We start from the raw sequence: 21,552 nt of genomic DNA on the forward strand, positions 1-21,552 counted from the left end.
GGAGTCTTTTGGGTTTTCCACATAAAGTATCATATCATCTGCAAAGAGTGAGAGTTTGACTTCTTCTTTGCCAATTTGGATGCCTTTGATTTCTTTTTGTTGTCTGATTGCTGTGGCTAGGACTTCCAATACTATGTTGAATAGCAGTGGTGATAGTGGACATCCCTGCCGCATTCCTGACCTTAGGGGGAAAGCTCTCAGTTTTTCCCCATTGAGAATGATATTCGCTGTAGGTTTTTCATAGATGGCTTTTATTGGAATAATTGTCATTTTAAAAATCTGTTTTGATAATCGAAGGTTTTCATCATGGGATTTTTGCTTTCTTGTGAGCTTCTTCCATTAAGTGAAGTGCCCATGGGTGTGTGTATGTGTGTGTGTGTGTGTGAGTGTGTGTGCGCATGCACGTCTTCATGCATGTGCACACATTCTCCAGAGCCTCTGCAGATGAATTTCTTTGGAATGGACTCTGAGGCCTACCCCATGTGCTCAGCAAGGGAGGCCAGAGCCAGCTGACACTTGGGAAGTCCTGCTCAGGAAGCCAGCATCACTGGGAGGCCATCTGGGCTGCCCCAGCCTCTCAGCCACCTCCTGACCATGATTAACACAGTGCTCCAGCTGGTGGGGAAATACATGCCCTGAACTAGAGTTCATGCGAGTCTTGTAGGATCTCTGATCTCTGGCCTCTTTCTACCTAGACCTCAGGTCCCTGCTCTTCTCTGCCTTGACCTCCTCCTACTCAGATCCATGATATGGGCCAGACTAGGCCTGGCTGCATAGACTCCAGGTCCAACTACTGCTGGGTAACCAGTCTTGGCACCTTTGGATTCTGGGAGAGCTGGTAAAACATGATGTGGTCAGCACTTGGGACAATCCCCGAACACAAAGTCAGGAAAGATAATCCTCCTCAGAAACCTTGAGCTTGAGAAAGAACTGGTAAGCAGGAAACAACCCGGAAAACTAGCCCCTTCTCAACCAGGTGTTGTGATCTGATGTTGTGGCCTAATATAATTCTAAATGTTTTAAGATTTTTTTATTTTTTATTTTATTTTTTTATTTTTATTTTTTTATTTTTTTAAGATTTTATTTATTTATTTGACAGAGAGAGACACAGCGAGAGAGGGAACACAAGCAGGGGGAGTGGGAGAGGGAGAAGCAGGCTTCCTGGCGAGCAGGGAGCCCGATGCGGGGCTCGATCCCAGGACCCTGGGACCATGACCTGAGCCGAAGGCAGACGCTTAACGGCTGAGCCACCCAGGCGCCCCTAATTCTAAATGTTTTAAATGGCCCTAAACACTGCTTCTTATTTGAATAGGGTCGAATGACCCATTTGCGGATTGACCTGTAATTTTTTGCACAATAGTAGTAAAATGGTACCTAGGGTGTACATTTCCATGGCATGGTTATAATCAATTTCCTTCCTGATGTAAGAAGTTTCCATGCTCTCTTTATTACAGAAATGCCATTGTTTCCAACTGGTTCTTGTAGCGCATGGTGGGATTCATCGTAAATGAGAATCGGCCTGTTTGGGAGTTGGAGGGTGAGGGTGTTGGATTGAGAATCAGCAGGGCAAACAGCACCTCAGATCCTGTGAGTCAAGACAGAAGCCTAGGGCAGGAGAACTGTCCTTCCAGTGACCACCCTGAAGAAAACCCAGAGTTTGAGAAGGTAATGGATAGTGTGTTTCCTAGTGGAAGTTTTCCCAAACCGTGCTTAGATATGCAAATCCCACCTTCCCCTTCATCCGGTTAGTCTCATGGCACTGCGACTCACCTCTCGTCTCCAAGTTGGCGTCATGGCTCCTGGGCCTCTGAATTCTGCCTCCCAGGCCCATTCTCTAGGCTGGAAGCTATCCTGTCTCTGGTTACCTGTGCTGTCTTGTCCAGAATTCTCCTGAGAAGGAGACTTGAGTCCCAGGTGTGCCCTGGTTTCTACTTCTGAATGGATTTCCTTTGAGGAGGTGAGCAGCAAATTAAGATCCTACAACCGAAGACTTAATAATGCATTGTGGTTATTGATAGGTGTCCTCCTTTCTGAGCAGTTCGGGAACCTACCCTGGCTTGCATAGAATTTAATGTGGCATGTGAGTGGATATTCAGACCTATTCATGGCTGTGTGCCTGGTGGTTCCCCCCACTCGGGGGTTGTCTAAATGCATGATTTGTTAAAGGCAATACATCCTTTTGTGAAACTTATATTGCCCATTAATTGGTCATTGATCTCCAGCCCATTTAGGACGGTTATTCTTACAGATAATTGTATGCCTTTGTCATGTTGTATAACACTGGATCTTAGTTTATTGCTTGTGGATTATGGTTTCATCCCAGGCACTTGAATGATGTCTAATGATTTCTTACTGACATTCATCTAGCAAATATTCCTTGAGCATCTACTGTGAGTGAGATGAAACGCCAAGCACGTGATACACAGAGATGGATAAATTATGTTTGCTGCCTGCCAGGCATTTTCTGACTATTTGAGGGAATAAGAACTCCACCCAAATAACTATTGTGGGAAAAGTGCTAATAAGCACCCTTCTTCTGTAGTGTTGGTCGGAATGTAAAATGGTTAACAGCAGTTAGGGAGAGTCCTTTGACAATATCTTTTAAAGTTAAAAATATCCTTTCCTTCGATCCTGCAATCCTCTTTTGAGGAATCTAGTGTATGAACATGTGGTGCTCAAAGACATAAATTCCAGAATGTTTACTGCAACATGACTTGTAACAAGAAGTAATAAAAACCAAAAGAGAAAAACCAAAAGCCTTTTATGTCCAGCAGTGGGGGATCTGAGACATAAGTGACAGTTCTTACAAGGGGTAGAACGAAGTCAATCGCCTGGATGAGGCAGTTCTGTGTGTTGTCCAGGAAACATGCCCCTGGTAGATGGCTTAGTGAACAAAACAACCAAAAAAGTAAATTTCACATGATTCTGTTTCGTAAAGAAAACAAATTCTTTATGTTGAAATCCTTATGGTTTAGTTACGGATGGGAGGTGGGATTAATTACTAACTTAGGTGATTGGTAAGTTGCAGAATTGTTAGCCACCTTCACTTTTTCTTTTCTGATTTGACTAAGAGCAGCTCCGGTGGGTGGGAGGAGGGGAGAGGATGTGCTGTCCCCTTGACCCCTCTGTGTGTGGTCTCCTGTGGCCCTCGTGGTGGTGGTGGGGGCCCTGGGGCTCAGCCTCCCCTGCAGCCACAGGCCCTCACTTTGCTTGTCCGAGGAGGGGCATGAAGCCAACAAAAAGCAGCACAATGTGTAGTGCGAGTCCACAGTGCTTGTTGCTGACCAGCCCTCCGCACCCCTGGGCAGACCTAGGGCCCGGGCAACGTGGCGCTCTGTACCCTAAAAGGAGCCCCTTCCTGTGGGGAAGCTTCTCCAGACACACAGCTCTGCACTTCCCCTGTTCTGTGTCTAATTCTATGACATCACGTGGGAAACCCAGGATAGCACCTGCTGTCACCTGCTTGGGGTCCACCACACAGGCGCATGGAAAGTTCAGTGACAAGGTGTGCTCAGAAGAGAAGGACTGGGTATGGGACACAGGACGCAGGGACAAATGGAGGAAAGAGAGGGGAAAAAAAGAAATGTGCTCATCTTCTTTCAGACCGGGAGGGCCCGAGTTGATTTGACTGAGGAAAGCTTCATCATGTGACCCTTTCACCCAGTTCTGAGGAATGAATCTGGGAAGAGCTGAGTCAGAAGTTCCATGGGGCTAGAACACGATGGGCAAGAGTGGGGTTCCTCGGCCTCTGCAGAGTGGCAGGGTCAGAAGATAACTAGGGACCCTGATTTTAGTGACTTTGAGGTCATGAAAGAGACTGGTTTGTTTTTCTTCTGCCATTTTACCCTCTTTTTACTGATTTGGGTTCATAGCTGCATGATCTGCATTTGAATGCACTCAGGATATATGTTAGCATTTTTGTAATGTAGCTAAATCACCCCTCCATGTCTCAGGGTATGACAGTGCACTGTTTTCTTCGGGTACAAAGTTCTGCTGCAGACGATGGGCAGCCCCTGTGTTTGGTGGCATTTAGGGGTCCAGTGTATCTACTTGTTTAGAAGAACTACTTGCACTGTTCATGGGGGCCAAGACTGCATCCGTATGGAGCCTTCAGCACTGTCGCAGAGCTTGGGCCTCCCTGGACCCCTCCCTATGAGCTTGCCCCTGGGAACCCAGTGCCTTTTCACCAAGGGTAGCCCCCTAGATTCTGGGCTTAGCTTTTCTGAAGAAGACCTCATTGTTTTGCCTTCTCTGCATGCTCCCTGGGGAAAGGGGAAGCAGATCTGTCTGCCCTTCCTTGTTTTGCTGGTCTCCAGTGTCCTGCTGAGCCTTGGCTAGACACCACTGTCCTCATGCTGATTCTGTCCTCCCAGCATCCTGGCTTCTCCTCTGGAATAATGTTCTCCCTTCCAGGGGACAGGCTCACTCCAGGGCCTTGCATTGGAAGCCCAGAGTTCAACCCCAGCTTCCATAGAGCACTTCTTTGGGCCTGCAGTGTTTTCTCATGAGTAAAATGGAGAGAAAACCACCTTTTTTGTCCACCATCGAGGCTTTTTGCCTGAATCATTCATTCATTCATTCATTCATTCATTCATTCAACAAATATCTCTCCAGCCTGGCACCCTATCTGTCCTTGGTACTCAGCCCTCCTGGAGTTTACAGTCCAGAAATCTGGTCATAGAATTTCTGAATGTACTTGGTGATCACTGTCACAAGGGAAATTTTCAATCATGGGGTAACTCTCACTACATTGCTTTCTTGGCAGCACACTGATCAGGAATAGTGATACCAACTTCTAGCCCCATGGCCATTTACTCTTTGTGGAGTAAATCTTACTGCCTGCACTGGTTTTGGTGGCGGTGGTGGGGGGTGGATCTGATAGTAGTTCTACAGGGACAGCCCCTGATGAAGTGGGAAGGACAAGTCATACACCACCAGAGCCCATTCGTGGGAGTAACCCTTCCTCTTACCGAGGTTTTCAGACCCACAAAGCTCACTAAGTAAGGAAAAGAAGGCTCTATTCTGTTCAGATTGCTGTGTTTGTGCAAAGCCAGGAGAACATCAGAGCATATCCGAGTTGCCCTACATCACCACCCCTGAGATTCAAGGCAAGAAACTGGACTATGGAAGTCTGTCCATTCATTCATTCCTTCATCAGGCCATCATCTGTTGTATAGAGTGCTGGGGATATAAAGCTTACTGAGGTAGTTCTGGGGTAAAGAACTCTCAACTTAGCAGGACAGAGGCATGAACAGATACTATGACAAGTGTCATTGGCCCTGTGAGGGGGTGACAGGGCTGGGAGGAGGAGAAGCCTCATTGGAAGAGAAGGCAGGATGGTGAGAATCAGCAGGGAAGGCTTTTCTTCAAGGACATGTAGGAAATTACCAGGAGGACAAGGAGGTGCTCAAGGCATGGAGACAGCATGTTCAGAAGAATGAAGGCTTAGGTGAGCAGAACTCTCGATTCTGGGGCGAGTGGCGAGTAGGATGGTGCCTCCCATCTTCAGGAGGGCTGGTGTGCTGAGAATTCCCCAGGTGGCTAGTTCAAACAGCATGTCTACCCCTCCTGGACATTGGATGCGAAGATCCAGCAGCTTTTGGAGTACTGGACCTTCAGAAGAAGTCACTAAAACCCTACTTTTATCCGCACGGCATTCAATTTGCATCCGGGTCAATCAGCAGCATCTCTTCAGTAAAAGACTTCCAAATATTCTCCCTCTAGACTTCACTGTCCACGTACCAGTGGCTCCTGGAGAGCTAATCACAGAGGAAATGGTTGGATTAAACTTTCCTTTACTTGTTTCATGTTTGAAAGCGCTTGTTCACTGAGTTCCCGCCTTGTTCATCCTACCTGGGCGAGCACCCCGGTTGCAGTGGGAACCCATTGTTTTGTGACAGGGTGAAGACAGTTCTGCTGAACGCTGCCAAGGAGTGATGGAGCAGTTGAGTAACTGGTTATAATTCACTGGCATTAGCCATTATCCATTTATAAATGAGGGCCCTCGTGTAGCACGCTGGAGGAGGAGGTAATGAACCCTCCCCTGGTTTGGTAACAGAATGGGTACAACTCACATTAAAGAACAAAAGGAAACAGTGTAAAGCCTGCAATGAAATACCATCTCTAATTGGGTTTTCCTTCCACAATAGCACAGATTAAATGCAGAGTATCAACTTAACCTTTCCATTTGCTGCCTTTGTCAGCCAAAAACAGATGGTTAACATAATTTATATTTTTGTCCTTATTGTAGTTCTTAGCCGCTTAATTGGAATCGGATTATCAAACTGTTTTGTAAACAACCTGGAATTGAGGTGTTTGTTTTATCAGCGAATAAAATAAATAAAGTATAGGCCAGGAGGGGATACATGTTCGATTGAACCAGAAAAAAACAACAACAACAAAAACAAAAACAAAAGACCACTGCATGGGAGACGTGGGGGGCAAGACAGATTTTTGAAACGGTTTTAGCTGTATTCCAGCATTCAGGCCAGCACACACAGTTCTTTGCACAGGAAAGGTTTGTAAAGTCATGTAAATATCATTTATCCTTTGAATGAAACATGCAAAATAAAATTCTGGGTAAATTCTTCAGAAAACTGAGGAAAATCATTTAAACCCCTAACTTAATTTGAAATTACGCCTAATGACCTGTAATTTCCTCCTTTTGAAATGGTCCCATTACATTAATCAGATTGATAGAGTGGTGATAGATTATTCTCATTAAAAGGAATATTCTTTTGTTGTCCTTGCCGATCCACCATCTAGAATCTCAGACTCGGAGGAGTTCAGGAAGCTCTGGCTCCATCCCCTGTCCTGAAGGGCGCACTTCGTCTGGCTTGGTCGATGTGGAGCCCTGCATCTCTCCCTTCCGTTGCTAAGTGGAAATAGTCTCATTCGGTACCTGCTTTGGGTGCAACTGATTTGCTGGGGCGACTCAGGCCTGCGTGGGAGGGTAGACTTCTTTGTTTTCTAGCATTTTCTAGCGGGTGTGTTGGAAAGCCTGTGCTGACAGAGGACTTGTCCCTTTCCAGCTGGCCAGATTCATAAACCAGAGTTGGTCTTTACAACCGTCTATTTTATACCAAGTCATAAACCTCGATGGCTCTGGCGCTGCCTATATTTCCAGCACGCGTCTAGTGTGATGATTTGGTGGCACGAAAGTCGGGCTGTTTTTACACCCTGACAGCCAAACCTTCAATTTTTCATGAGGTGCTAGAGGAATAATTGCGCTTTCTGGCATTTTCCTCAGCACATTGCTTTCAGAGCTTTGCCTCTGTTAACAGTCTTTTCCCGAACCTGACTGTGCCTGAAGGATGAAAGTTGCTCAGGAAATCAGTGAATTTGGGGGTGAAATACAAAGTCGTGTTTCATAATTTTGTATTCCATTAATGTTGTATCCGTGTCTGGGCTCTGGGAGAAAAGCCTTTGTTTTCATCGGGGCCCTTTCTAGATGTTTGCAGGTGACTCAGAACAAATCAGTCTCATTCTGGGGCTGCCTCTTGGCACCCCATGAGCGAAAGAAGGACAGGGGACAGGTGACATCTGTTGCTTGCCTCTTCCCTTCCTCCACTAGAAGGGGGAAGATTTAGAGGGACAGTCTGTATTTGGAACCGTCCTGTGTTTAGAACAGCACCACCAATTCTTAAAAGGGCATGGGAGCACAAGGACCTGAATTTAATCCATTTTGCTCTGCCAGTCATCAGCTTTGTTGGGCAAGTTACTTCACCTGCTTTAAATCTGTTTCTGTAGCTTTAATATGGGAATAATGACACATATCTCATGGGATCACCATGAGGATTAGATGACACACAGTTCTTGACACGGAAGAGTTCTGAGATGCTATTAACAATATTATTTTAAAATGGGGCTGAAAACGACAAGTGTTTTCAGCTTTACTCTGTCTGGTATATAAATACCCACTCTAGAAAACAGCTAAGATCCCGGGCGGTTAATTGTGTTACTCAGGATGCTTCCCTTTTCTGAAGAACTGGCAGTTACTTTGTGTAGGGTCTCTCCTGATTAGTCTCTATTTAACAGTCTCTCTGATTAGCCTGGGTAGCCAAGGGAGAGAGGCCCGGGGGCGTCAAAGCTGGTGCGCTGCTAGACCGGGGACCTGGTCTTATGCATGGGCAGATCTCCTCTCCTCTCTGCACCAGCCCGGAGCCTCGTATATAGTTGGTGCTCAATCAGTGCTTGTGATAAAGATGTTCGGAGTCACTTTTGAAAAGTTAAATTTTAAAGTTGACTTTTTTATTGATGTTAATAGACTAGTGAACAAACCATAACTGTACAGCTAGATGCAATTTTACCAAATGAACACAGCCACGTAAGTACTACCCAGTGGAGAAATGGGGCAGTGCCAGGATCCAGAAGCCCCGTCCTCACCCTCCCTAGTCACCGCCCCCCATCAAAGGAGCCACCTTTCCAGCTCCTGTCAGCGTGGATTAGGCTTGCCCATTTGAATGTTACATAAATGGAATGATATCATACGTGGTTTTTGAGATTGGCTTCTTTTGCTTGACATCACTACATTCCTGAGATTCATCCATGTTGTTGCATGTAGCAACTGCTCATTTTCATTGCCGTCTAGTATTCGGTCCTGTGACGACATCAGAGTTTATCTGTCCTACAGTCCGTTAGACATTTGCTCACATCCCGTTTGCTATTGAATAATGCTGCAATGAAAATTCTCGTAGGTTTCTTTTGGGAAATACGTGCGCACATTTCTGTTGAGTAAAATTGCTAGGTCAGAAGAGAATGCTTATATTCAGCCTTAGGACCATCAGTTTATTTTTCCAAAGTGCTTGTACTAATTGACACTCTTCACCAGCACACTGTCAGACTACTAGAAACTCCGTATTCTCAGCCATGCATTTTTTTGTTTTGTTCTGTTTTTTTAATTTTGTCCCTTCATTGTACTCATCTTGGTGGGTGGGTAGTGGTTTTCTTTTTGCATTTCCCTGATGACCAATGATGTTAAGCACTTTTACATGTTTGTTTGTGGGTTTTTTTTGCCACTTGAATGTCCTCTTTTGTGAATTGCATGTTTGAGTACTTCACCCATTTTTCAACCCAGCTGTCTGTCTTTTTATGATTGATTCGTTGAGTGCTTATAAAATCGGGATGCAAGTCCTTTGTCAGAAATGTACTGCAAATATCTCTTCCCACACTGTAGATTGCCTTTCATTTTTGAAATGGTATCATTGGATGAACAGAAGTTTGTTTATTTAATGTAGTCCAACTTATCAGTTTCCCCTCATGGTAGGTGCTCTTTGTGCTTTAAGAAATCTTTGTCTATCTCGGGTCTTTACTATATTTTCCTATTTTCTAGAAGCTTTACTGTTTACTTTCACAGTTTGTGGCATCACTACTTGTGAAAGAGCTCTCAAATAAAGGGAAAGCTATCCAAAGTGATATTCTAACGTGATGGATGCTTAATGTCCAAAGCCACAGATAACACCCAACCTGGCAGAAACTCTGGCATTGTTCAGGTGGGATGTCTTTGATAAAGCCCTGTTGCTGTGCAAAGGGCTTGACCCTGACCAGGTAGCCAGGGGAGACTTCTTACTTTTCACAGGTGCCCTAGTCCTCATCTGTACAAGCCTACTCCCACTCCAGGAATTCCAGAAAGATGTAGTAAGGGAGGGGGCATAGTGACACATTTGCCCTGGGGGCTCTGGGAAGGCTTCATGCTTTGTTTAGCATTCCCCTTGCCCTCCCTGTCTCTGCATCTTTTGAAAACCTTTGTGTCCAGCTTCTAAACCTGCTCTCCTGACTCAGGAGCTCCGTTACTGCCTTTGTAGTGTTAAATCACTTTACTGTCCTGAGTCTGTTTCTTGATCTGTAAAATTGGGACAATAAAGAGGATCACGTAGAGTATTTATTTGTTGGATGTCTGGATGGATGGATGGATGGATGGATGGATAGTTGGTTGATTGATGGTGCTGACCATTAAATAAGACTAGGTTTATAGAGTGCTCAGTCCAGTGTTGATGTGCAATTCAGGGCTTAATAAAAGGACTTGTCTTCCACTCTCTTCCTAACAAACAATAATTACTTGCTGAATAATAAAAAGTCATCAGCTTAGCAAATCTAGTGCAGCAGATATTAAAATAAGTCTAAATTATGTTAAAAAGTCCACAGCACAACTTTGCTTCATGGTCACAGTAGCAAGCATGTGTGATTTTGTAACATCCCCCAAATAAATAAATGCCTAAAGGACATTGTCTTAAAATGTTTAAGTTGGAATATACCTGCCTGCTGCTGAGTGGGTGAATATGCTGCTAGAGAGGTGCCTTCTGGTGAACGTTTTTAAATGGTGATTGTGAAGATGATGTTGTGTGATGGCACAGTGTAGGGTGCTGAATCATCGTGCTAGCCTTCCAACCAGTATTCCTGTTTCCTCTCTGCTCACCTTACTCCACCATGCCCTCCATGCTCCACCCAGCAGACATGAATAGGATCATGTCACTTCCTTGCTCGGAGCCTTCAATGATTTCCCACTGCACTTCGAATAATATCCAAGCTTATTTCCATGCTCATGAATCTGTGCATCCCTGACCCTTGCCAGTTTGTCTGGCCTCATTTCCTACCACTGCCCCTCTCATATCCTGCTCCAGACATAAAAGCCTTATTCCTGGTGTCTCCAAATCACAGAGGTTTTCCTGGTCCCAGGTCTTCTCTCACCTACGGGGAGGATTCTTCCCTGACTTCTCTCCCTAAATCAGGTGGCAGATTCCTCATCATACTGTGAAATTATTCCCTCCATAATGCATATCTTTTTTATTTTCCTGCTTTGCTTTTCTCTCCCACAGGAATCTAAACTGTGGTTCACTTCTAGAACATGGTCGATGCTTGATAACCAGTTAAATAAATGAATGACCATTTGTTATTGGCCCGTACCCATCCAAGATTTTAAGACGGCCAGGCTTCCAGGTCTTCATCATGGATATACCCTCCTTCATCCTATCTTCACCAACCATCAAGCCCTGCTCTCCTCCCTCTTCAGTGTCATTCACAAATCCCAGGTGGGCCCTCTTCTTTCCATCTTGCCAGAGGAGCTTGCAGCCTCTCACCTCCCTAGCAGATCCATCACTACCATTCAAAAGTCTCTCCTTAAATATCGTTTTATCCAGTAACAAAAGTTACTACTCTAATCCCATATTAATGATCATCAGCTGTCTCTCCCACAAGAAGGAATTAGTGGTTGTGACATACTGGATGCTCCCTCCTTGTTTGGCCTTGTGACAGGTGCATGTATGTTCCTAGCATCCCTGCCAGGGGAGGGGCATCCTCATGTCATCCGTTCAGTAACACAAACTACAAAGGCTCCTCTTTAGAATGATTCATAGTCAATGGTCTCTTGGTTGGGGATAACAGAAACCAACTCAACTTGCTTAACTCACAGAAGGGAATAAGACACAGCTGTATCTCATGGAGACCAAGCAGCAGAAAAGGCTGGCCAGCCCTGATCTGGGAAGATTCCTGAAGGAAATGCAGTGTAGCCAGGGTTTTTCCTAAGAGGAGCAATGGGACAGCAAAAGAGGTTATAAGAAGCTCATTCACCAGATGGAAAGAGGAGGAGCCATGCAAACCCCGAGTATACTACTGAGAAGATGTGGAGTCCTGTGGGCTGAGCTGGGGAGCCAGAGGAGGAACTAGGTCTTCAGGGATGCCGTGGATCCAGAGGGCAGGGATCTGCCTGCATTCAAATCCCAGCCATGCCACTTAGTCTTTCTGGGCCTCCATTTCCTCATCTTTAAAATGGGGAGAACAGAGTAAAATAATGCATGTAGAGCGCTTTGTTAATACCATGCTAGACACATCGTGAATAAATATTGACTAACGTAACCATTAATCTCCAGAAGGTCATTCTTGGTGTGCTTGAAAGATGTTATGAGGGAGTCTCTCTCAGCCCCTGGGGCCCTGGGTTCAAGCTTTTAAAATGGTAGTGGTTTTGTTTTTAATGATAACGAAGAATGCTTTGATAAATAGTAAACCACAACCATATCCTACCCAACCTGAGGGATTAAATGACTGATTCTTGTCTTTACATAACCAGGAATGGGCATGAGATCAAAAGTTCTAAATCAGTTCCTTCACTGATGTCCTCAAATAACATGTTGGAACATGTAACATTAGGATGGACCGAGTCAGCAGATACATCTACCTGGACCGACTTGAAGTGCCTGGAAATTGTACGCAGTCATAATGTACCAAAGAAAGAATACATTTTCTATTTCTCAAATTATAGATGTCTTCCCACAGTAAGGCAACGTGTTTTCTTCTTCCAGCGTGTAGTGAGCAATTTGTGTGCTACAGTTTAATACCCCTTCAGCCATGTATTCCCTTTGATCCCGAGCTTATTAAAAAATGCAAATCTAAATTGTATCTTATTAATGTGATCCTTTGTGTTAAAGCTGTGGGGGGTTAAAAATCCCAGTTTCTCTAACATATTTGGATTTTTAATGTGTAAAGTATGATGAGAGCCTGATTTTCCGCAGGCCATATTTTCTAATCAACTGTTATGAAAGATTTTTTTTATTGTGCTGCTATTTCTTGCTTTCTTGGAATTCAAGGAGATAAAGAGTAATGACTTCATTGTTATACCCCAAGTATTCTCAAGCATGTCGAGATCCTTATTAATTTGCTATAACTTCTCCAGCATGACAGTGGCTCTGTCTTCCAGGAAGATCCTGGAAGCGTATTTTAAGGACGTACATTGAGTTGGAGGTAGTCGATCCATATAACGTGCTGGTGACCCCCCTAGGCTTGTGGGGTGGCTTTTACAGGGTGCCAGTGCCTAGCCAGTCCCTTGTCTGGGTGTGTGCAGCCGTCCTTGGACCCAGTCTGCTCTGGTTATTAGAACAGTTTCTTTCCTTTAAAAAACAACACGTTTGAAATTTAATCTGAATCAAGTTAAAAATTGATCCCGTTAGAGTACAGATGCATTTTTCTCCCTGTCTCATTTCTTTTATTTATTTATTTATTTATTTATTTTTTTAAAAGATTTTCTTTATTTATTTGACAGAAGAGACACAGCAAGAGAGGGAACACAAGCAGGGGGAGGAGGAGAGGGAGAAGCGGGCTTCCCGCCGAGCAGGGAGCCCGACACGGGGCTCGATCCCAGGACCCCGGGATCATGACCTGAGCCGAAGGCAGACGCTTAACGACTGAGCCACCCAGGCGCCCCTCCCTGTCTCATTTCTGCATCTCCTTGTTCTCTCGTTCTTCCCCTCCTTTTTCCCTGCCCTGGAAAAAGCTGCATCGCGTGTTTAATGACTTTTTTTCCTTAAGATCAAAGCCAGTTATTTTACATAAGCCATCGTATGGACAGGATCATTTTACTTTCATTAGGCTGTCTGTACGTACCCCTAGTGAAGCTCCTTCTGGAACAGTGGTTGTGATGACAGAGTCATGGCCGTGTGGAAGAAGTAAGCGAACTGGTTCACGGGAAAACGAAAACCACCAGTGCTAACAGCACTTGGTAGGTGCTGGGCATATATTATCTCATTTAATCCTCCCAACAACCTTTTAGAGGCTCATATTGTTGCTACCACGTTCCCATTTAGCAGATGAAGAAATGGAGGCACAGAGGTTAAGTCATTCGCCCAAGGCACACGCTTGTAGGTCTGGTTTGAGGGTCTGTGCCCGTATGCGCTGCCCACCACTCACCTTTCTCTGCCGCAGGAGGATGTGAGCGTTTCTGCTGCCTCTGCCCTTAGCTGGCTGGGTGGCTTCAGGCACGTCTCTGCTTTCCTCCACCTTTAAATTAGAATATTGGACTAGATTCTCTCTGAAATCACATTTGGCCCTCAAGTTATGTAATTCTTGGTAATTGTTTTAAAGTGTTCCAAGGTTAAGCCAGGAGACAAAAGGCGTAATTCTCAGAACAGCATCCTCCCCCACTCCCTGCAAATAACTTTGGTTGTTATCACTGTTGATAAAAGCACAGTGGAAAGAATCCCAACTGTCATAGCTTATAATATCCGTCATTTTAGGTAGAAATTGTTACAACTCCTCTTCCAAAAAAGGCTCCATGCTGCTTTTTGACACCTCCACTGTGGTCCCCAGGAAACGGATGTGTGGGGGAGGAGCGATTGTAGGTGGGAAGAGTGGAGGGTGTATTTTTAACTTAAGATCTTTTGCAGAGTCGCTTCCTCCTCTGTTTGTCTCCAGTCCTAGGAAATGAGATTTTTTTCACTCGTTCTCATTCACCGAGATGGCATCGTGGATCATAAAGGAAATTTTCTCTTGGTTACTGTTGAAGTGTTTTACAAAAAGAAGTTTGATGGGCTCTGTGAGCCCATGGCAGGTGGCACCTTTTTCTGTCATTCTTTGACATGTGCTGGCTGATATGAAGTGACATGTGGTGACAGAGTCCCGCTTGGCTCTAGCGATTTCTTTTGCCTTGATAAAACAGGTACCCCTTTCCGTGGGGAGTCAGGAGCGGGGTGCATAAACCAGTCCCTTCTGGAAGAAAAGGATGTGTCACCATATGCATTTTCAGGTGGGATGGTGTGGCGTGAACTGCCCGCGCCGGCCAGTGGTGCGCCTGAGCTTGACCCTCGATGACTGACAGCTGTCCAGGGTCTAGCAGGCTACCCCACCCCTCAAGCCAGACCGATGTCCCACCGTCACAGTCACTTCTGCAGAACTCCCCGCCACTGTTCCCTGGGAGGCTTCGGGAGGCGAGCACACTCAGCGTGTTCTCTGCCTCTGTCTCTCCACGGAACATTTCAAATACACAAACAAAGGCAAACAGTGATATAAGTGCAGTCAGGGTTTAGCGGGATAGTCTTACATGGGTCCCAGTTACTTCCGTGTGTGGGTAAGTTATTGCTAGACGTCCCAGTGCAGGACGGGTGGCATAGCTTCTGGGATACTCCAGCTGCCCCGTGTTCCCACCCACGAGCATCGTGGCATGCCACGAACGCACAGGACCTGAAGTCATAGAGCAGTATGAATGTGTCCTGTGGTGCCTACACCTGATGTTTGTGGGCGTAGGGGAGAAATGAAGTATGAAATGTATGGAGCCAGAAGCTAGTCCAGGGAAAACATGTCAAACCATTCAACATGTCAAATAAATACACGGTTGTATTCTTACCAGTGCCTGCTCAAGTGCTCTCCTACCTGGAGTATACTTGACAATGTAGCCTATACAATAATATACTCATCAATTTTTGTTCAAAACTGTGTATTCTTCTCCTTAAAGAGAGCCTCCTAAGTTATGTACGTTGTGACACCACAAAACCTGGGATCTGCTCAGATAGTGGATTTGTTCCCATCATGGCTTGGTGTTTGTCATTCTCTTGCATTTTTTTTTTCACCTTCACTACATGTATAAATATATACATAGATGTGGGTATTGTGTATGTGTACACATTGTTTTTTAGGTATTTATTCTTTATGTAAATGTTACTACTCCGTACATAGACTCTTACAACTTACCTTGTTTTCAGATATTCTTTTGGGATTTATCCATCTGGATGCATATAGCTCTTGTTTATTCATTTTCATTGCCTTTTATAGTATGTGACTATCTCAGAATTTGTCCTGTCTTCTGTCAGTGGGTACTTGGGTGATAATAGTGGCTAATTGAAAGTAAACAATGAATAATGAAAAATTTTGTGTTTATTCACATGTCCGGTAGGTTCTCTATAGCTGGGGTCCTCAATTGCTTTTGCTCAGATATTCCCCAAAAGAATCTTAGAAAACTGTGAACCTCCTCATTGTTAAATAGAAATATAAAATATTTCTGCTTAACTTCATGTAGTTGGAAAGGATTTAATTCATGTAATATTGTAACATAGTTATTTAACGATAAAATTAAGAGCACTCTTTTCAAGGAGTTTGATGAAATGAAAATAGTGTAATGATTTGATTCTCACTAGCACCATTTAAATAATATACTATTAAGATTTTTCTTAATAGTTAGAAAGTTTATATCACTCTCTTTGCCCCTTGACCTTGAAATTCTATTCTTTTCCATCCTCGGAATTTATCTTAATGCAATATATTTTTATGCTTGACAGTCTTCTATTGATCACCTCATCATATTCTTCTTTCATATTGATTCATACGAGTTCTATGTGATTTCTGGATATCATTCTTTATCATTTTGTGAACTTAAATATCTTATCCTAGTCTATGGCTTATCTTTGTTCTTTGTTTTTGGAATGTTTTGGTTGTACTAAATTTTTTATTTTAATGTAGTCAATTTATTAGGCTTTCCTTTATGTTTGGGGTATGTGTGTCTTATTTAAAAGTTCCTTAACTATCTCAAAGTCATAAAGATCATCTCCTATGCTTCCTTCTGAAAGTTTTAAAATTTTGTTTTTTCCCATTTAATTCTTTCATCCACTTTAGAATTTTTTTTTTGTCTTAGAAATTTAATTTTATCTTTTTCCAAGGGGATACCCAGTTGTCATAAGACTATTTTTAAGTAGTTCATCATTTGCCAGCTGATAGTTTCTGCCAGATTCTAACTGTATTTTATTCCTTAGGTATATTTGCTTCTTGAGTTTTTAAGAAGGGGCTATTTTTTGCTTGGCTGACATTTTTCCTTACAGGTAAACAGCACATTTATACCATACCATTTGTTTAGTTAGTATTCACTCACTTGAACTGAATGCAAATAGGTAGATTGGTCTTGGAATAATAGGGGCAAAATTTATATGGCTTAGCCTATAGTGAACACTATAAATGTCAGCATGAACACTATGAATGAATGAGTGAACAAATCAGTGAATTATGTGATAGAATTCTGATAAAATTATTAAAGAGTACCGTACTGGTTATGGCTTAGATTATTATTGGTTTGTTATACTTCTGGATGTGGAAAATTGATCTCATTAATAGATTTAGTCTTCTAGGAAGCCATTTCTTTTAGCAGTGCAGTATTTCTCAAAATGTGGTCTAGCAGAATCACATGGGAAGTGTGTTAAACTCTAGGTTCCTGGGTCCCACCACAGATCCACGGAATCACACCCTAATAGGAGTGGGATTCAAGCCCTCCGGGAGATTCATCTGCTCAAAAAACAGTAAGAGTCACTGGTTTTTGTTTGTTTGTTTTGTTTGTTTTTACAAGAGAACAAATTACACCTTTATTTATTTACTTTTCATTAAATTTAAATCCTTAAGGGGTCAGCATCACACGGATTCTGTGGCCAATGGCTTTAGCAGGAAGGTTGCTTCAGAATTTGGCACAAACCATGCCACTGTTTCCATGAGCACGAGTTACTTTTCCCCAGATTACTCTGGTTTTGTTTGGTTTACCACCAGGAATCACTCTGTTGTTCTTTGCTTTGTACACATAAGCACATCTCTTGCCTAGACGGAATTTCGTTTCATCTCAAGCATAAACACCTTCAATTTTAAGAAGGGCTGTTTGCTCCCTCTGGTTCTGGAGACCCCGCTTATAGCCAGCAAAAATGGCCTTGGACCACAGCCTTCCAGACATAATTTGGAATTATAGGAGTCCTGTTCCCAGCAGGCCTCCACAAGCTCCAAGATGGCCAAGAGTCACTGGTTTAATCAAATGTCCTTCAGAGCCCCAATTCAGATGTTCTCCCAAACAGAGCAGTGACATTGTGGCCGGCACACCTCTTTGAACAAAGCCAGTGGACCTGTAGGTCAAAACACATCAGAGTGAGACACATGGGCCTGGGACTGGGTTCCTGGAGTCTCATACTCCTGTCTTCTCAGGGCCCTGATGCCTTGTCCCATGACTGCCTTGTGTGGGCTCCTCGGTTCTGTGTCTGTGAACTTCCCTGGTTGTGGTTTTTCCAGCCATGTACCTTGTAGGGGAGAGAGGGGGGAGTTCAGCCAGGACAGGGACCCTGTCAGCTGCTATCTCTTTCTCTCTGTCTAAATCCACATGACATGCAGGTAGCAATGGCAACCTATGGGTATTTTGTCATCAGGTCAGAGCAAAGGGAGCCTTTCAGAAATTTGGCTTGGGGACTCACGCACGGAAACTGCCTTGGCTGCCATTTTGTACGTTGTCTGGGCCACACAGAATAACTGCCGGGAGGTCAGTGGACCCTTCATGCTCTGCTAAAGACAACTGAAGAATTTTATTCAAACCAACCTCTTGAGTAGAATCATTAGGACTCTTAGGTTTTAGAAAAATAAATAAATACAAGAGAAGGGACTAGTCCCATTTGTTTGAGACGCGCGGGGCTCAGGGTCCTAAAACCCAGCCTCAGGAACCGACTCATCACCAGTAGCCAAAATGCTCCAGCACTTCTTCTTTGCGGTAATTCAATTTGAATGGACTTACACTCCAAGTATATGAACCGTACAACTGGTTTTAAGCAGGGATAAAGCTGGGATCATCCCCACCTCCATCCTGAGTGGTACAATCATTTTTTATTTCATTCTGCTGGGCAGTCACAGCAATTAAATCTCCCAAAGTATGAAATGTTTTCAAGTACGGCATTAAAAATATCGGGCTGTTAGAGGGGGGAGTGGTCCCGTGCTTTACTGTAGCTGTTCTTCAGCTGCACCGGGGCATGAAGTGGTGAAAAGCCTTCATTTCATGCAGTGGGAAAATAAGGCCAACTTCAGCTTTAATCTTTATTATGAGGAGTCTCATCCCTATTGGAATGTAATGAGTGGATGCACCCCATTTAGTTTAAAGTAACAGATCTATATAGAGTTGTTAATTTGTAGATAAATATGGGTTTTCTACTATTGATGTTTCTTGATCAGCTACAAAGTGGTTATATTAATACTGAAACATTATTAATCAATACTTTGCTCTTTAAAAATACATCAGTAAGACTACCCAATTACCTTTAAGTATATATCAAAGGGCACAAAGCAATCTGATGTGTACTCAAAGTCCATTAGAAGCCACCAGGCATATTAATTAAAATTTCTAGTTACAATGAGCCTCACAATGCTTTTGGTAATTTCTGCTTTTGGTAACCAACAGTTCCTGGCTAACTGAATACCTGAGACGTGCAAATCCATTTCGGGGCATGAAAAGGTCTTGGGGATTTTTGCCATAATGAAACCCAGGGACGACACATTAAGGGCTTTTACTTAGGACCATGAACTGAAAGATGCGGAGCGCTTCTCTCCAGTGTGTGTTGAAAGGAAGGACGGAATGCTCATACTTGGAAATGAAGCATTCCCGAAGTGGTAGTGGTTTTCAGGTAGTGTAGGTAAAACCTCACTGGAGATTAAAAACAAAAGAGAACACGAAGATGTGTGACACAGCCCTTTCACGGTCTTGCTGTGCAGCTGGGCATCACTGAACTTGAGCAGTCTGGGTGTGGCAGATACTGACAATGAATAATCCCTTTGGCAGCCATTTGTACTGATGGAAGATTCTGAATTTGTGCTGAGACTAAATCATCTTTTGTTTTGTCATCTAGCAACAGCAATAAACTTTCCTTTCAAACTTTCGGTTCTCCCTATCGACAGTCCAGCTGCATCTCTTGTCCAAGAAGATCCACTTAACCAAACTGTTCACCAGACTGGCATCCATAACTCACAGACTGTGTAGGAGCTTTAAAAAAAAAAAAGGAAGAAGAAGAGAAAGCATCAGCTCTTAGGATCCAGGAATGTGATTTATAGTAATATGCTCACTAAACAAAACTCGACAACTAAGACTTGGATGCCCTGAGGAACTTTCTGTAATGGTAGTAGACTCTACAGCCTCATACATTTCTAATTACTTTGTCAGAGAGGGGCAGCTTCAGCCCTTGCAAAGGAGGCAGCCAAGAGGGAACATACCTGAGATCCACATTTCAACATCCCATACCTGCGCTGCTCATTTGGGATGTACTCTCTCGCTGCACCCCCTTGGCATCTGTCCCTGAGCCATTATCCAGCACAAACCATCCACTGAGACTAGTGTGAGGTGTAACTGATTGTCATTCAACGCAAGTGAAATCTTTAGGTGAACGTTAGTCACTGTTTTAGACACGTTAGCTTCAAGTGGAAGCAGTCAATTACAGACCAGAGGTTTTATGGCTACATTATTACCATCATACTATTAGGTTTTCAGCAGTAGCATTCTATTTGATCGATCTGTGCCAGGACATTGATGGATAGCTTTGTTCTTCAAATGTCAAATATGTGGGACTTCTGTACTTTATGTATTTACTGACACACTAATCTCCTGTGGATACCTTTTCCCCCTTTGTAGTGTTTGGTCTTAGCAAATGATTGTGATCCCTTTCCCTAGAAGATTGTGTGAGGTTTGTGATCACATTCATAATTTCCTTTCTATTCTCTCTCAAATGCAGAGCACTCCAGAGTTATTGGTACTTTAAAGAAGTCTTCGCCACACTAAGAGGACCTCTCATTGCTATCAAGAAACAGATTTAGACAATTGTTTTCACTTTTCTTTTTAACATGCAGACACCATACTAGAAATGAGTTCCCAGTTTTCCGGGTATAGGCTAGGCTTCTAAAGTTTTGGTTCTCTGTTATTATACTATTTGACCTATCTTTCTGAAAGACACATTTAATTTTTGCTTCCTTTTACAAATGTATTCCTAAGCCAAACCTGGTTTCTGAACTGCATAAACCACCACTACTACCCCCAAACATCACTAAATATGGTCCCACTTAAAATAGTGAACAGAACTTCTTATGTGAAATCCTTGAAGGGTCTCATAGAAGACTCTAGGGGATAGTTCGGTTCTCCCTGTCGACAGCTAGGGAGTTCTTAAATCTAATATTGAAGACCATCTGTCACACGTAATAAATAAAATAGAAACTGAGAAAATCTTGTTCTCTACCAAATGGCCAACTGGACTTCCATTTTGTTTTGTTTTGTTTTTCCCAAGAATTTCGTGGAGGGCACTTGCTAATCCTGGGAATGCCAGCTTTCTTCCTGAGTCAGATCAATCTCCATTTCAACCTTCATGCTTCTACTTTGGGAACCCTAGTTCTACCATATTTTCCACTTTAGGAACTTTCTCAGCTCTCTTGGCTCTGTTCATTAGCTAATGCCACAGGGAGGATTCTGTCCGATCATTCCTGATAATGGGGGCAGCTCTAGAAACATCAGGGGAAATTCTCAGGAGCCATTATTCTTTTTTTAAGGCCAAAGGTGCAAAGGCTAATACCCGTGTTTGGCACTATTGTAGTGAAAAGGCTAAATCACAGAGATACAAGGTCTGGCTTTGTGTGGTTCTTCCTGTACCATAAAATAGGATTTTTCTGGGGTGCCTGAGTAGCTCAGTCAGTTAAGCACCTGATTCTTGATTCTGGCTCAGGTCTTGCCCTCAGGGTCACGAGTCTGGGTCCCGTGTTGGGCTCCATACTGGGTGTCGAGCCTTCTTTAACCAACAACAACAACAAAAATAAAAACAAAGCAGGGTTTTTTATAATATAGAACCTCTTCTATCAGTGCAGGGGTATCGGGGACCCAAGCCATCCTCCTATAGGGCAGAAATTCACTGCTGCTCTTCATCCCTCCATCCCTTCCCCACTTAAGGGCAGCCTGGCTGGCCATCATGAGGCTGGCCTTCCTCATGTCTCTTGTTCCTGAATGCCCTAGCAAAAGAGTGACCCTATACCTCTGGCACA

At 43.6% G+C, this 21,552-nt stretch overlaps 1 protein-coding gene and 1 pseudogene across 3 annotated transcripts in view; one reads left to right on the top strand and one right to left on the bottom strand.

Moving 5' to 3' along the window:
• Positions 1–21,552, top strand: part of GFRA1 (GDNF family receptor alpha 1) — a 208,625-nt gene that overhangs the window by 110,694 nt on the left and 76,379 nt on the right. The window lies entirely within an intron of this gene.
• Positions 17,138–17,461, bottom strand: LOC115944177 (large ribosomal subunit protein eL33 pseudogene; annotated as a pseudogene).

The sequence above is a fragment of the Leptonychotes weddellii genome, chromosome 6 (assembly GCF_054177405.1).
Source record: "Leptonychotes weddellii isolate Sample4059 chromosome 6, ASM5417740v2, whole genome shotgun sequence".
NCBI classification, from domain to species: Eukaryota; Metazoa; Chordata; class Mammalia; order Carnivora; family Phocidae; genus Leptonychotes; species Leptonychotes weddellii.